Consider the following 16,703-nt stretch of genomic DNA (forward strand, 5'->3'; position numbering starts at 1 on the left):
GTGCTGACTGAGGGGTGGGCACTCTGGGGGTGGGAGATGCGGAGTGGCGGGGTGCTGACTGAGGGGTGGGCACTCTGGGGGTGGGAAGCTGTAGAGAGCTCTGGTCCTAAGCACATAACATATGTGACAGGTGCTGTATGTGGATCTAAAGAGGCATTGGGTGTCCGGTGATGAGGGTCTTCTTGGATCATCTTAAGGACTTTTACCTCTTCTTGTGGGTTCAGGCAGGGCACTTCAGAGCACTCTTCAGGGTTAGAAAGATATTTCAGCCTGTAAAGTGCTTGCCACATACGCGTGAGAAAGTCAGCTCTCCAGAACCCATGTAAGGGCCAGGTACACCGGCAGGCGCCTATACTCCTGCCAGGGAGGCAGGGGCAGGAGGATCTGTGGGTGTCATGGCTACTCAGACTGGCAAAGAGTGGGCTCCAGGTCCATTGAAATTCCCAGTTTCAAACATAAAGTGGAAAGTGATTGAGGAAGTCACTGGACATTGACCTCTGGCCTCTAAAGTCATTCATGTACATGTACATACACATGAAAACATATATACAAAAGAAAGACCCCTCTGGCTATGGTGAAGAATACAGACTGAGGAACAGGAGCCTGGCATCTAGGACATCACTGCAATAGAATGTCCTCACATCATCTCAGGTGTTAGAACCTTAGGAAAGCAGCTTAGAGAGTCACGCTGTTAAACGTGAGGCTTGGGTTCTGCTCCAGGCTTCCTGCAGCCTGGGCATCTCACACATAGAGCAGGCGGCTCAGCAGCAGCTGACCCAGGCTTTTGTCTCTCCTCCTCTCTTTACTCTTTATTCCTCTCTCCATCCCTGGAATCACGAGGAGAGTTCCCTATGAAGAAGATGCTTAAGGTCTCAGTGAAAGAGTAAGTTTTTTTCTGAGAAACTTTTTTGCTTTGAAGAGGCCTGCTAAATCTAAGAAACCCGGTATATAACAGACTCTAAACAAATATTTCTCAGAAGGTAGAAAAGAGAAAGGTGAAGAGGAAAGAAGAAAAAGAATGAGGAAATGAAGGAGTTGGCACAAATAATTGGATGGATGGATGGATGGATGGATGGATGGATGGATGGATGGATGGATGGAAAAATAGATGAATGGAAGATTGATAGATGACTAATAAATGAATACATAAACATGGATGGGTGGAAGATAAACAGTTGGATGCATGAGTAAAAGAGAAGCAGACGGCATAATGAGTGGAAACGTATAAATTGTTTAATGGATGGACAGAAGATCAATGAATGGGCAGAGAAACAATGAATGAAAAATGAATGAAAGGTCAACAGGTGTATAAATGATGGGACAATAGATGAATGGCTGGGTAGACGGTGAAGGGGTAAACAGCTATGGAATAGGAACAGTGGAGCTAGTTGGAGAGAAAACTCAGTAGATGACTGGAAGGATGATAAATAAATGGGTGATTTGATGGCTGGTCAGAACTCTACACAGTCTATGGCCAGAAATCTGTTTTCTGGAAGTTTCCACTTCTCATCACTGAATCCAGTTCTCATTTGCGTTGGGAAAGGCATGAAGAGGTGTTGGGGGTTGGTCTGGTGTTCTGTGTATTCAGATGCTGAATTCTGGGTCCTGAGATCTGGTAGCAGCCCCGATGTCACAGTCAGTGATCAATGCTGTATAAACTTTGCTCCCCAATTATCTCTGATTGGTTAAGAAAGTTGCTGACAGCCAATTACCGGGAAGAGGAAAAGGAAGGTGGGACACTAGTTGCCAGTCTTGGGGTGAAGGGGTCTCAGGCATGGACCACAAAAGAGCCATGAGGATGTAGCTATGAGACCTGCGAGAAGGAAGTCGCCATGGGGGAGCCAAATATGGTGCAGGGGCGGCCAGGGTGAGACCAGAGGACTGGCAACAGGGCACATGGCTGGGGAGTAGCCAGGACAGCATAGTCCAGTTAGAACAGGTCGGTATCTGCCCCAATATGGTGCTTGAAGCTTATTATAAATGTAACGGGTCGCTGTGTCATATTTGGGAGCTAGAGTAGGCTTAGAAGAAAAAACTTATTTCAACAGAGAGGTGTGGCTTATACCTTACGTAAAAACTGATAAGAGCTCTGGCCACGGGGTGGGAGGCTGGCCTAGCCTCCCTGTGAGCTGAGGCTGAATGACAGGTGATGTTGGAATCAGGGCGGCAGCCTAACAGCAGGGCCAAGGAAATAGCTGCTCCTGTTGCAGGGGATTCCCTGACCGGAAGCACCCTGCCTCCCCGCTCAGCACAGCCATGTCTGGCATCCTGCTGGGAGCACAGCGTGAAGGTCCTTGCGCCCGCTGATCTCGCTGATTTCCGGAGAAACCAGGAAGGTTGAGCACGCAGCTTTGTCTTTCCAGTGGAAAAGATGTAAAACCTATCCTTCCATCCAAAAGCCTGGGAACTGGAAATGGGGAATAGTGTGTTGATCTGCATTGTCTGTTGGGTCAGACCATATCAAGCTCCTATACCCAGGACCAGAGCTGGCTACTAACCTAAATGAACCTTGTAGCCAGGGTCCCCAAGCTCCCACAACCAGGACCACAACCAGCCCAAACAACCTCTACACTATCTATATGACCAAGACTAGGCCAGAGCCTTTCCTAGGCCCTTAAGCTAGCACATGCAGCCTATCTCTAGAACCCATCTTTTTTGAAGAAACTGACATGTACTCTGAGTTGAGTTTTGATATAATTATGCTTTTTTGTGCCCTGAGGATTATATTACACCAAGAAACTTTTTTTCCAAATTCCATTGTATTTTAAATATGCTGACAATAAAACATCTGGCATCAGACTCCCCAAAGTCTGAATCCAGGTTGATGAAGTCAGTCTGACCAAGGTTTTGTCCTCATCTCTTCACACCTCGTTTCACTGCCTGAACTCCTGCAGGGTCCTCTTCAGCATCCCTTGGAACTGACAGCCCTTGCTACCTTTACTGGCTCACTGAACTCATGCTGCAGCTGAGTGTCTGGCTGGTAAACCCAGAGAGGATCCTACCATTCAATTGCCCTCCAGCCCTAGAAAGGAAGCAAAGGCGGAGCTTCTCCAGTCCTGTCTCAGGCCCTCCCACCTTCAATCTGTCTGGTCTGCTCTACCCTTTGGTGGGTGCTTCTCCCTAAGCCAGGCTGAAGCCATGCTGCTCTGAAATTTCAAGAATGGACCTGCCTCTTCCTGCTACCTACCTCAGTTCCAGCCAAGTTTACAAGGATGAGAATGTCCTGTTTTGGGACCATCCTAGTTAATTTTAATTGTCAACCTGGTTGGATTAATAAATGCCCAGGACATTAGTGAGGTACTCCTGTAGGTGTGCCTGTGAGGGGGTTTCTAGAGAGGATTAACTGAGGAGAAAGACCCTCCCTGAAAGTGGCTGGTACCATCTCGTGGGCTGGGAAACAGGCCTGGAGTGAACGGGGAAGAGGAGAAGGCCAGCAGATCTTGTGCTGCCTTTTCTCTGTCCTGATACACCAAGATGTGGGCAAGCGGCCTTCGATGCCAGACAGGAGCCAGTGCCCCCTGATGGGTCTGGGTACCCCTGAGCCGGGAGCCGGGGCAAACTCTTCCTCCCTCCAGTTACCTCAGATTTTTTTTTCATTTTTTTTTCATTTTTTATTAGTTACACTTTATTCATTTTGTATCCCCCCATAAGCCCCTCCCTCCTCCCCTCCCGACCCCACCCTCCCTCCCCTTTCTGCATGCATGTCACTCCCCAAGTCCACTGATAGGGGAGGTTCTCCTCTTCTTTCTGATCTTAGTCTATCAGTTCTCATCAAAAGTGGCTGCATTGTCCTCTACTGTGGCCTGGTAAGGCTGCTCCCCCCTCAGGGGGAAGTGATCAATGAGCAGGCCAATCAGATTATGTCAGAGGCAGTCCCTCTTCCCATTACTATGTAACCCACGTGGACACTGAACTGCCATGGGCTACACCTGTGCAGGGGTTCTAGGTTATCTCCACGAATAGTCCTTGGTTGGAGTGTGAGTCTCTGGGAAGTTCCCTGTGTTCAAATTATCTTGTTCTGTTGCTCTCCTTGTGGAGTTCCCGTCCCCTCCAGCTCTTACTATTTCCCACTTCTTACATAAAATTCCATTCACTCTGCCCATCAGTTGGCCATCAGGCTCAGCATCTGCTTTGACAGTCTATACTGCAGAAGCTTTCAGAGGCCCTCTGTGGCAGGTTTCAGGTTGTTTCCTGTTTTCTTCTGGCTTTCAGAGGCCCTCTGTAGCAGGTTTCCAGGTTGTTTCCTATTTTCTTCTTCTTCTGATGTCCGTCCTCTTTGCCTTTCAGGATGGGGACTGAACATTTTAGTTAGGGTCCTCTCTTAAAAACATGGACGCCTCACGAATGTGCGTGTCACCCTTGCGCAGGGGCCATGCTAATCTTCTCTGTATCCTTCCAATTTTAGTGCATGTGCTGCCGAAGCCAGCACTACCTCAGATATTTTACCAGAGCAACAGCAAAAGAGAGTAACAGTCCAGGCCCTGGATAAGCCAAGTCACATCAGCCCTCTGCTCCCGGCCCCACAGCCACAACCTGGCCCAGAAGTTGGAAGAGAGTAAGTGATCCTGGCAGAAGGGCCCCAGGACACTTGAAAATAAAGAGATGCTCCTCAGTGTGTGAGTTGTCTGGGCCTTTCCTCCTCTGGCAAGAAGTTAGTTTTTCAACAGAGAAAATGATAAGGAAGGTGTGTATATATATAATACAATTTTTTCAGCCAAGAAGAAGTATAAAATTAGGGCTAGCGAGATGGCTCAGTGGTTGAGAGCACTTGTGTCTCTTCCTGAGGACCAGAGTTCAGTTCCCAGCTCCCATACCAGTGGCTCCAACCACTTGTAACTCGAGATCAAGGAGATTAAATAGCGTCTTCTGGCCCCAGAGGACACCTGTGCACACAAAGAGGCATACACAAAGTGACAATTGAAAATTATTTTTCATAGAATGAAAATTTAAAAAAATTAATAATTTATTATTTATTACAATTTATTCACTTTGTATCCCAGCTGTAGCCCCCTCCCTCATCCCCTCCCAATCCTACCCTCCCTCTGTCCTTCATCTCTTCCCATGCCCCTCCCCTGTCCACTGCTAGGGGAGGTCCTCCTCCCCTTCCATCTGACCCTAGCCTATCAGGTCTCATCAGGACTGGCTGCACTGTGTTCCTCTATGGACTGGTAAGGCTGTCAAAAAGAAATACTTTTAAAAGAATGAAATTATGTCATTTGCAGGAAAATAGACACAAATAGGGAGTATCATATTAATTAAGTCAGTTGCAAAAAACAAATAATTTTCTTTCATTTGTTAATTCTAGATGTTATATAGCTATATAAATTCACATACATATATGCAGTCATACATACATACATACATACATATGATTTGAAAGTAGAAGTAACTTTGCCTAAGAGAACCAAGGGTGAACCTCACCTGTAGAGAAAAGGGTCCTGAATGGTGATGTGTAGAGGAGGAGGACCAGGGGTTGAGGGATAAAAAGAAAAAAACAATAGCTAGGGCCAGCAAGTCCTGCATAAGCAATTTTATTTTAAAATACAGTATCTTATATACTATTTGCAGGGAGAAAACAGCCAAGGTTAGCAGAGAGCTAAGTCAGTGTTGGCAAAGAGAGCATGGGATACCTCAGACACAGCTGCTTTAGACTGATAACCACAGTCCAGGGGGAACAGTTGAATCCCCAGAAACCACAACCTTGACTCCTTTGAGGCTCTGGCTCCAGCCCCAGACTGGACCTTGACAAGTCCACTTCTGGGCAAGGACACCACTAACCTCCCGTTGGTCCTTTCATCAAGGCCTCTGAGAAAGTCTTCAGTCAGTGTGGCTCCCAACAAAAGGACCTTTGGAAATGGGGAAGAACAAGAAAAGAGAGAGTAAGAAGTTCAAGGGGAATATGCCCAACATATGATAGGCACACATACAAAAGCATAAGAGATTTAATTGCTTTAAGATGACTCTCTGTTAGGCATGGTGGCACAGGCCTTTAATCCCACACTCAGGAAGCAGCGGTCAGAGGATCTTTGTGAGTTGGAGGCCAGCCTGGTCTATATATTGAGCACCAGGACAGCCAGGGCCACATAGTGACACCCTGTCTCAAATGCAATTGAAATTAAAAACACATAAATTGACTTTTCCCAAATGGGAGCCTCTCTGTACGCTTAGTTAGAAATGGTCCCAGTGGTCCCAGGAGCCATGTGAAGCCCCACTAGGCTAGGGCCTTTTTATAAGAAGGGTGGGATTGGAGACCTTTAGTCCAAATGGAAAGAGGTTCAAGGTCATGTCCTCCTAACCACTAAGCCAAAGGCTGACCAGTGTGAAGAGGGTGAGAAGCAGGAGATCTTGGCTTGTGAGCCACTTGGGGTTTCAGGAGAAAAAGTCTCAGGCCCTACAGCTGGCCCGCAGCCTCCTCCCTGAAGGGAGACAGACAAAACAAGAGGTCTCTGCTGTGGCCTTTCAGCCAGGGAACAGGTTCTCTAGCACTCTTAGGCTCAAACCAGCCCTTCCTAAGCAAAGGGGAACTCTGCCTTAACCTCAAGAGACTAAACCCTCTGTGACAGAGAAAGAAACAACTGTGCCCATTTTCCTATTCCCCCTTGTTCCTGAGGTTCTCAAACTTCCTCTGGAGAAGAGAAGAGGAGGGGTCAGCTTGACCAGTTTTTCCCTTCTCAAGATGAGCCAGCCTTGTGCTTGGACGTGGAGTATGGCCAAGATTGACAAGAACAAAAACAAGACTGAAGGGTGTGGGGGAAAGGCTCAGTCAGTAGGGTGCTGGCCTGGCACACACAAAGCTCTGGGCTTGAGCCCAGCACTGATACACCTGGCATGGAATCTCAGCACCTGGGAGATAAAATCACAAGTTCAAGGTCAGTCTTGGTTATGAAGCAAGTTTGAGGCCAGCCTGGGCTATATGAGACCTTATAGGAAGCAAGAGAAGGAACGTGAGGAGGAGGGGGGGGAAGGAGGAGAGAGGAAAGGGAGAGAGAGAGAGATTGCCTCAGGTGGCTTGAAGCGCTTGCCAGCAGTACTGAGAGTCACCTCCAAGGACTGGTCATCAGGCGAACATGGAGGGCGCCTGACTGGACAGCAAGTTGAGAGTGAGTACAAGTGAGGAGACTGGAAGGGAGGGAGGGGAAAAGGGAGAAGAGGGTGACAGTGCAATGAGAGGAGATAACTACGTTAGGGTCAGGCCTGTCCCCAGGCCTGGAGAGAGCATCAGATTCAACATGACAGGAACTCCCCCAGGGACTCCAGAAGGCTGAGGGGCCCTGGGTGTTCCAGGACCAGTGAGAGGACAGAGATGAAGGAGAGGCTGACGGCGCTGGAGAGACAGCAGGAAGCAGGTAGCTACAGACCTGCCCTCAGAAAGCGCTCTCATCCGGAAGGAAGGGGAGCCCATAGGACCAAAGAGTCACATGTCTCTACACAGACACCTCCAGTCTCCCTTGACCCGAGAAATGAATCCCTCTTTTATGGATTTATATGGAATAGTGGCAGTGCGGTTGTGAGACCCTGTGACAAAGGACAGGGAAGAAATCTGAAAATGGGTGAAAGTTTGTCAGTGAGCAGACTTGGCCACTCCCAGAAGGAGCTCTCCTCAATTCATGTACAGGGCTGTGCAGAAGGACCACCTGGTGGAGGGGGAGGTTGGATCAGCAGACAAATGGCTCATGAGACACCCCCAGCCATGTAGGGACCCAGGCCGGGCGGGGAGCCACCATCCAGCTGTGCCTGCTGTAATGTGGGTGCTGAGGTTCCACCTGCACTACTCATGTCCGAGTGGCAAGCACTCTCCTAGCGGACAAAGCCATTTCTCAGCCTCCTGAGTCAGCATTCTTTACGTATATGTGCTTACGGAAAAACCACGTGATGTTTCAAAACTTCTAAAAGCCATGTGGAGTGAAAATAGTCCAAGCTCTTCCCCTAGATTCTTTTTGTTCTTCTCCTGAGGCAGAGCCTCACTGTGTAGCCCTGGCTGTCCTGGAACTTGCTCTGTAGACCAGGCTAGCCTGAAACTCAGAGCTCTGCCTGCCCTTGCCTCCTGGATGCTGGGATTAAAGGCGTGTGCCACTATGCCTGGCTCGCCCAGCTTCTTGGAGCCCAGACAGCCACGGTTGCCCTGCCATGTAGCCACATACCATAAACTCTTCTCCAACTTAGCTCCTGGGTAAATGTTGCTTTGGTACCCACTAGTCAACCAAAATGTCATTTAGAATTTCCTCCACCTAGACATTATAAAGACCAGATTTCCACCTTCCCAAACCAGGAAACACCATCTGCCATCTGGAGCCAGGCAGGTGGCCTAGCCAGAGGAGGAAGGCACAGTGGAGAAGATCAAAACAGCCTATCACAGGAACCTAGAGACATGTCAATAGGATGGGAGCCTGGGCTTTTCACAGAGGGCATTTACTGTGTGAGACTCTGTCCAGGGACAAGGAAGAACAGGCAAGGAAGGGGCTGTGAAGGAGTGGCAGGAGACGGGGGAGATGCTCTCTAGTCAGGCCGGGTCCGGCTGTACTGTGTGCAGCCTAGTGAAGCTAGGAGTCCAGAGCACCAGAGACCCAGCAGCTCTTCACCCTGCAGCCTTTGTCTTCAGGGCCACAGAATGAGCTGCTAATTATTACCATGAAGAGAGAAAAGAGCAGGCAGGGAAGCCTGGTGCAGCTTCCGCCGGCATGTGAAGATGTCATAGAACACCCAAAGGAACCCATAAGTGTGAAACTATCCACCTGACCACAATGGTCAGGAGTTAGCACGAGCTCTTCAGCAAGGGGGAACCAAAGCTGATGACAGAAATCCCACCTCCCATTCATTCCTCTGTCACCCTGCTCTGGGCCAGAGTCCCCTCCTTGGGAGATGATGGAATGAGAGCTAGAGGGCAGTGTAGATGAGTCACGAGTGACATGCTTTCTCAGGCCTCGTGTGCAGTTTGGTGAACAGTGACTTGGCCCTTGACCACAGATATCTGGCTTGCTAACCAGGCTGAGTTTCCCAGTGCCCAGAGTAGGCAAAAGTGCCCAACTCTGTGTGTCCCATACGCCATGCAGTCCTGAGTCCAAACCCAGAGGAAAAGTAGGACCACCAAGGCCATGAAATCCCACAGTCAGACATTAGTATGGGTTGTCAACTTGGTAAGATTTAGAATCACCGATGAGAACAGGGAGGTAACTCAGTGGGTAAAAGTGCCTTGCTATACAAGCATGATGACATGAGCTATCCCCAGACCTACATTAAAAAAAAAAAATCAGCTATGGAGGCACACATCTGTAATCCCAGCATTCCTATAGCAAGAGGCAGAATTAGGGATGGCACATCTGAACCTAAGTTGGATGCGGTAGACAGTGGGGGCGGTAGTCAAGGGTGGTGGGAGGAGGAGTCCTCAAATCACTTATAAAAGGCGCCCAAGCAGGACTTGAAGCCTAAATTCCAGGAGGGTGAGCGAGTGCTGTGCTCTCATTGCCTCTTCTTTCTGAAGCAAAGTGTGTACAGGTTGCCATAAAGGACACGGAAGTGAAATGCGTTATCCATTACAGTTGGAATAAAAAAGTGGGATGGATGGGTTCCCGAGAGAAGAGTATTCAAATTCATGGACACCAATCTGCAGAGACAACAAGAACTTCAGAAGGCCAATCAGGACCAATATGCAGAGGCAGGGGAAGGGAGCTGCTCCCAAAAAGAGAAAACAAGAGAAGCAGCAGAAAAGACCTGGAAATGGCGGAACCAGGTAGACACCTCGACCTGCCAGGAAGATCTTACAGTTGAAAATAAAGACAGTCACAGACAGAGTTGAAGATAAGATTCCTGAAGAGCTGAAACCATGGCTTGTGGATGACCCGGCTTGATCACCAGACAAAAGCAGCTTTTCTTTGGTTTGGTTTTGTTTTTGTTTGTTTGTTTGTTTGTTTGTTTGGTGTGTGTGTGTGTGTGTGTGTGTGTGTGTGTGTGTGTGTGTGTGTGTGTGTTTAATCTTCCTGCCAAGGAGAATGTGGATTCCATTTTTTGGAGGATTATGGGAATTGTAAGAACTCTCGTGGAAGTACAGACGGCAAGGAGCACTGTGAAGGAGGTTGTGGCAGGGAGAAGAGAGCTTCAGTGGGGTGCCGCCGGGCACTCAACTCCTCTGCAAAGCTGAAAGACCACAGTGTGCACCCAAGTCCCGGGAGTAGGAGTCGCTACACCTGCGGAGACGATTGTGCAAATTGCAGCTATGCTGGCCTCACACCGCTACGTGAGAAAAGCCTTGCTTTCTTGCTGCACGAGCTACATGATTTCCTCAAGTACCTGGATAATTCTGCAGCTTTGTTCAGTGATGATGAAGCGGCTCCTCCTCTGTGAGCTGTGAGCTTCCTGCACGCTTGGATCTCTGCAAACAGTCTGGCTCTTAGTCCTTTTCTTGTACAAAGGTTGTACACTGAAGACGTTAGTGTACAACAGTTGATGTTTGTTTTCTGATTGATTTTACACATGAGAAAATAAAGCATTCCTATAGCCTCTTGCTATAGGAATGCTGGGATTACAGATGTGTGCCTCCATATCTGCCCCCTTTTTTCTGTGGTTTTTTTTTTTTTTTTTCATTTCAAAGTTTCTGCTGGTGCCTTCAGGGATAGACAACAAAGAGACATGCTGTAGAGCGGGTTTTTGCCCAGTTGACAAAGCTGCCTTGGAATTCTGGTGGTTCCCCCCTTTGACCCTGTGCACTTGTGTAATGTGTGTTAGTGTTCTACCACATGCTCTAGAGCCTCAGAGTGCACAGCAACCCTTGAGAGGAGCCCTCCACCACCCACCTTTCACTCACAGACCGTAAAGCACAGATCTGGGGAATCAAAGCATATCAGAGCCTCTCAAGCCTGTCTCATGACTTTTGAGTGCCAGGCCCCACACAGGTATGCAACAGGCAACGGGAGGCAGAGGCAAGAAGACTATCACAAGTTTGAGGCTAGCCTGGGCTACATATTGATACCGTGTCACAAAATAATAATAGTAGTAATAATAATGGTGATAATTTAAAATAAAACAATAGCCCCTGCTTGGATGTAGCCCATGGTAGCTCAGTAACCAAGTGGGTTTCGTAGTAAGGGGAACAGGAACTATTTCTGACATGAACTCAACGACTGGCTCCTTTACCTCCCCTGCCTCCCCGAGGGAGGAACAGTCTTGCTAGGCCACAGAGGAGGACATGGCAGCCAGTCCTGAAGATACCTGGTAAGCGAGGGTCAGATGGAAGAGGAGGAGGGCAGTTTCAGGCTGCAGTCTGCCATGGCTGGGAAGTCATCCTGGCAGCATGGGTATCGTGGTGGCTTGGTGCAGCGGCAAGAGCTTGAGGGAGCTTGTCACGCTGCTTCAGCCATCAGGGAGCTGAGACAGAGAGAGAAACGTGTGTTTGCCAGTATATAGCCCTCTTTCTCCTTTTACAGTTGAGGGCCCCAAGGCCCTGGAATGTCAGGCCCATAGTTAAGATACCCTCTCTGTACCAATTGGTGTAATGAAGATAATTCCCCACAGGCAAGCCAGAGGGTCCTCTCTCAGATGGTTCCAGATTCTGTCAGTGAACACTAACCATCACGTAGCAAATCCTCCTGAGGTTTTAAGTCAATTTTTTATCAAGCTGTAAAATAACTCATTAAAAAGAATTGCTGGAAAAAAAAAAAAACCAGTTGCTGTGTGCGGGGGCACAGAAGCCTCTTGCTTTTGTATCTGATCTGACATTGTATTTCAAGTTTTCATCTTATCATCCCAAATTTGTTTTTAATTTTGACTTATTTTATGTGTGTGACTGCTTTGCTTGCATGTATGTAAGTCCCACCTTGTGCCCTCAGAGGTCGAAGAGGGCACTGGATTCCCTGAAATTATAGTTACCAATAGTAGTGAGCTACCAGCTGGGTGCTGGGAATTGACCCCAGGTCCTCTGCAAGAGCAACAAGTGCTCTTAACCACCAAACATCTCTCCAGTCCCCAGCTGTAGTGATTGGTAGGGGGAGAAGATAAAGCTATTGCTATTTGTAGTTGATACTATTTTAAGTTACTTTTTCTTAGAGGCAGGGTCTCACTGTGTAGCCCCGGCTGGCCTGGAACTCACCAAGATCTGCCTTTTAAGTGCTGAGATACAATGAATGTGCCATCGTGCCCAGATAAACAACTTTTTAACCTATAAAATCTGTAAAAGCATCTTTAAAAATTAGTTAAATTATGACAGTTCAATATTCAGACAATAAAAAATTATTCACATGAGTGACTTTTCTATTTGTTTGTCTGGGTGCTCTGTTTTGTTCTGTTTGAGACAGGGTCTTCTTCTGTACTCAAGGCTGGTGTAATACCTGCTATGTGACCAGTTGACCTTTAACTCAGCAATTATCCCTCTTTAGCCTCTCAGAAGCTGGGGCTACAGGCCTATCTTTCACAAATAGCTCATTAGAAAATATGGATATGGCACCAGAGAAATGGCTCAGTGGGTAAGAATGCTTCCTTCTAAGCCTGATGACCTGGGACACACGGTGGTTAGAGAGAACTGGCTCCTCCAAATTGTCCTCTAGCCTCCAAAGGGGTCACACACAAATAAATGATTTTAACAAGAAGAAAGTGTGAGTACAAAGATAAATCAAGGGGATTCAGACAGGGTCAGGAGCAAAGTCAACAAGATGCAGGCCTGGTTTGGTGTAGGCAGGTGGAGCTGAGGATGGAGGACGGGGACTGCCTGGCTCCCCTCACCCACTGTCGCTCAGAGCACCGCTGGGTGACACAAGCTTGTTCCAGGCCTGGGTGACACTTCAGGTTGTTCAGATCCTCTGCCTCGGGGGTACTGTCCCTCTTCCCTCTGCCTGGTGGAGTGGGTTAGGAAGCTAGTTGGCTCCTGCCCCCCCCCTGGAAATCTGTAGGATTATCTGCAGATATCTCCGTTTTACTCTCTCCTGAAAGCTTTCATAAAGTATGAGGAAAGAGCATCTGCTGAGGTTGCCAAGAGAGACCGGTGAGAGGAGTGAAGACTTACGAGTAGAAGTGAAGGTCACCAAAGGAAGGAGGAGCCAGTCACCCCTGAGACTAAGTGATCACCGAGGCCCTGTCATCCACAGCGGACCACGGATGCCCAGAGCCCTTGATACGTATGTAAGAAACCCAGCTACACAGCAGACCCAACGCTGCTCTTCTGGGGCAACTTAACAACTTAAGATTTACCCCCCCCCAGGAAAAAATACATATTCAATGTGACTATTGTCACCAAGTCATCAAACTGTTAAGCAAAACTATGCAGAATTATGGACTTTGAAAGTTAAAGTTTATACTTAAAAATAGAGACGGAGCCTGAAGAGATGGCGCAGGAGTTAAGAGCACCCGCTGCTCTTGCAGAGCAGCCAGGTTCAGTACCCAGCGCCCACCTGGCAGGCACAAAAACCTACGACCCAGTTCCAGGGGGTCTGGCACTCCTGGCACCAGCCCTGTGCGAGACAGACATCCACACATTCAGACACCCCACCGACCACAGCGGTACTTGCACAGCTCTGTTTCCTGATGCTTTATTCACTACAGCAAGGAAATGGACCCAGCCTAGACATCCATCAGCAGATAACTGGATAATGAAAATCTGGTACATATACAAAGAGGAACTACTCAACTCTAATGAAAAACTAAATCACAAAATTTTCGGAAAGCAGGAGGCTGGGGTATGAAGTGAAATCCTCAGAATCTCAGAAATGAAAACCAGGGGTTCACCCTCATATGTGACGGCAGAAACACAGGTGTCGGAGAACAAGAAAGACAGTGTTGGGACACGAGGAAGTGTGGGGGCAGGGAGAGGCCCCAAGCTGTGAAAGGGGAGACAATACTCATCTTTTTTCTACTTTAAACTCCACCCTGGATTTTTTTTTTTCTTTTGTGGTAGATAAATGCCTAAAAATGGAATTGACGGTGAGGGTGAAAATCCAAAGAGCCTGCTCAGCTTCAGCATGACCGCCACTCAGGAAGCTGTGCAGACTGTGGAGCTGGGCAGGACCTTGTTTGAGTGGGTACTTTAACCCAGCTCTGTGACCTTTTCATCTGTTTGCAGGGTTCTTTACAATACAGTGATTTGCATTAGACTACAGTGCCTGATCATAAGTGTGCCACTCAAACACACACACACACACAGGCACATACACACGCACACACACGGTTTAGACTCCCCACAAGCTGTCCTGCACAGGAGGCTGAGGTGTGGTTCCATCCCTGCCCTCCATGGCCTCTGCATCAGCTCTCATTACACAGGTTCTGCTTTCTTGGAAAATCTTTCTTTTGGGAGAGAATATTTCCTCCTGTGTTTCTAAGATTACATGAACACCGTTCTCAACATCAAGTCTATTCCCAAATTAAGTTCATTGGTCCTGAAGAAAAGTCCTGATAAAATAAAAATAAAGAAGAGGATTTTAAACAAATGGAATGTGCGGTGCAATCAGAAGCCCCTCACAGCTGGTTCTCCCTCCAGAGGGGACCCCAGTGCACAGTATCTGCCATTGTGTAATTATTCCTACAGTGCCAAAGTTCAAGGGAATATGGCGTCTCTACACACAGTTGAGACAAGGCACACTGAGAGCTTTCAAGAGCCTACAAAGCTGATTCTGGCACACCCCCACAGGCCTCAGACTGTCCAATGGTGAGGCTTTTCTCTGGCTGTAGTCTCCAGGAAGCAGAGCAGAGCCACTGGCTACAGGTTTGAGGTCAAAATATTGTGACACTGTCAAATGCCATCAGGGAGACACAAAGTAAGGGAGAGAAGAAAACAAAACAAAACAGGATGAGGTGGCACCTGTGCCCTGATCTCCTGGGAGCTCTGTAGAAGGCACTCATCTGTTTTCACCAGTTCCACCAATAAGAGATATTTGCTGGCTGGAGGTTCTGTCTGTAATCTCCGGAATGAAGGGTTCCTCTTTGCTGGCCACAGACACCTGGCTGCCCACAACCGCCAGCCCCACCACAATGCCCAGACGTAAGCATGGTTCGCCACCCTGAATCACATTCTCAAAGCAGGTGACTTGCTAGGGAAAGTCCCTGGGAGTTGGCTACTTCTGTGGTGCAAAATCCACCCACACCATGAAGCCCCATCCCCAGACATGGTGGGAGAGAGGCTGTGTTTACAAGAAGCAAAGTCCCTTTCAACAGGTGGGGTGGAACTCTGAAGGCAGGAAGACATGGCGGGGTCTGTGAAGGCAGTGGAGATCTGTGGGGACAGAGCTGGAGGATGCAGCAGAGGCTGGACAGAGGGGGGCTGGACAGAACTCCTTGTGCAGTAGTGTCCTACCAGAGGTCGTGGGGTGAGCGGAGGTGGGGAGTTTTGGAGTGTCTCTGTGACTATCAGACAATCTTGTGTAAGAAGCCTTCTTTCCTGCAGTCCTGGCTTCACTGATTTTATTGTTGTTAGGGTTGACATCGGGGACTCCATTTTGATTCTGACACCTTCACACAACCTTCCCAGAAACCTTTAGGTCTAACTGTCTTGATCCATGACTCTGGGTTGGGGCTACACAGTCTGGGGGTAAGCATCCTCAGCAACAGAGGCAAAACCTTTTGAGGATTTACCCGAAGCCTGTGAACTACAAATTCCAAGGTCCAGCTGACGAGGTGCAGCCACCAGCTTCACGAGGCCCCTCCTGAACGTGCTCGCTGCTCTGATCAGTGCTCATTGCAGGGAGCGCCTCTTCAGACTGTCCGACTCAGTGTGTAGGTGTGCAATCCCAACGCTCAGAAGGCTGAGGCAGGCGGATTGCAAGTTTGAGTCTAGTGTGGGCTACCAAGTGAAACCCTATCTCAAAAGCAACCAACAAACAAGTAAAGAAGAGCCTGTTCTTGAGCCAAGGGGATGTCAGGACAGGTCCTCTGGGGAGCACGTGTAAGATTAAACAGACATTCAACGTGTGGGGAGGCTGGCAGCCGGAAACCACAAGGCCAGCCTTACTTCCATGAAGGTGGAGGAAGGGAGGCCCCATTTATCCCAGGCTGCTGTTTGCCCTAGGACTGTCTGCAAGTCACCTACCAGAGAACGGCCAAAGCAGTCCACGCAGCTGGAAGCAAGCCAGATCCACATACAGCGCAACCCATTGCTCTGAAACATCTGGTCTTTAAACAGAGATCATGCCACTGTTTCACTGTGTTCACTTCTCACAAACCAGCAGGGATCTGGACTTCTGTTGCTGCAATCTGTGTTGTTTGACTGTAACAATGCTCTTAACTAAACTCAGGCTGTGCACTCCCCTCCGTGACCCGCAGATGGCGCCATCACCTCTGCATGGGCACAGGATCCACAGGATCCACAGGATCTGGCTGTTTTCACTAGAGTACAGTTGTGACTGGATCCTGGAGTTAAGAAATGCAGCTAGTGGGCTGTGGCTGTGGGGGTGGGGCTGTGGCCTCAGCTGGTAGAGTGCTTGCCTACCATGCGTGAAGCCCTGGGTTCAATCCCCTCAAGATACAGGACTGAAGGCTGGGAAGGGCCTGGCCATGCCTCCCCCACTGCTGTACCTTCCGCCCAGCTTGGCTCAGGGCCTGTCCCTGCGGTCTGACCTGAGCACTGCACTGCCTGGCTGTTCTTGTGTCGCTTTGTGTTGCCTCCTGTCTTCCCTGTCCCTCTCCCCTACAGACAGAGAGGTGTTCTTCAGGCAGCAGGTCAGGCGGCCTGCGCCAAGGGTGTGAATTTCCAACACACACACACACACACACACACACACACACACACACAC

General features: G+C 48.7%; 1 non-coding gene and 1 pseudogene across 1 annotated transcript; one reads left to right on the top strand and one right to left on the bottom strand.

Annotated features, from left to right (window-relative positions):
• Positions 1-1,832: 1,832 nt before the first annotated feature.
• LOC129668401 (mortality factor 4-like protein 1) lies at positions 1,833-10,338 on the top strand (annotated as a pseudogene).
• On the bottom strand, positions 4,323-4,429 carry LOC129668490 (U6 spliceosomal RNA). The gene has a single exon (XR_008718927.1). It is a non-coding gene; the product is annotated as a U6 spliceosomal RNA (small nuclear RNA).
• Positions 10,339-16,703: the final 6,365 nt, after the last annotated feature.

This window comes from Psammomys obesus, unplaced genomic scaffold (assembly GCF_907164565.1).
Source record: "Psammomys obesus unplaced genomic scaffold, mPsaObe1.curated_primary_1811, whole genome shotgun sequence".
In the NCBI taxonomy this organism is placed as follows: domain Eukaryota; kingdom Metazoa; phylum Chordata; class Mammalia; order Rodentia; family Muridae; genus Psammomys; species Psammomys obesus.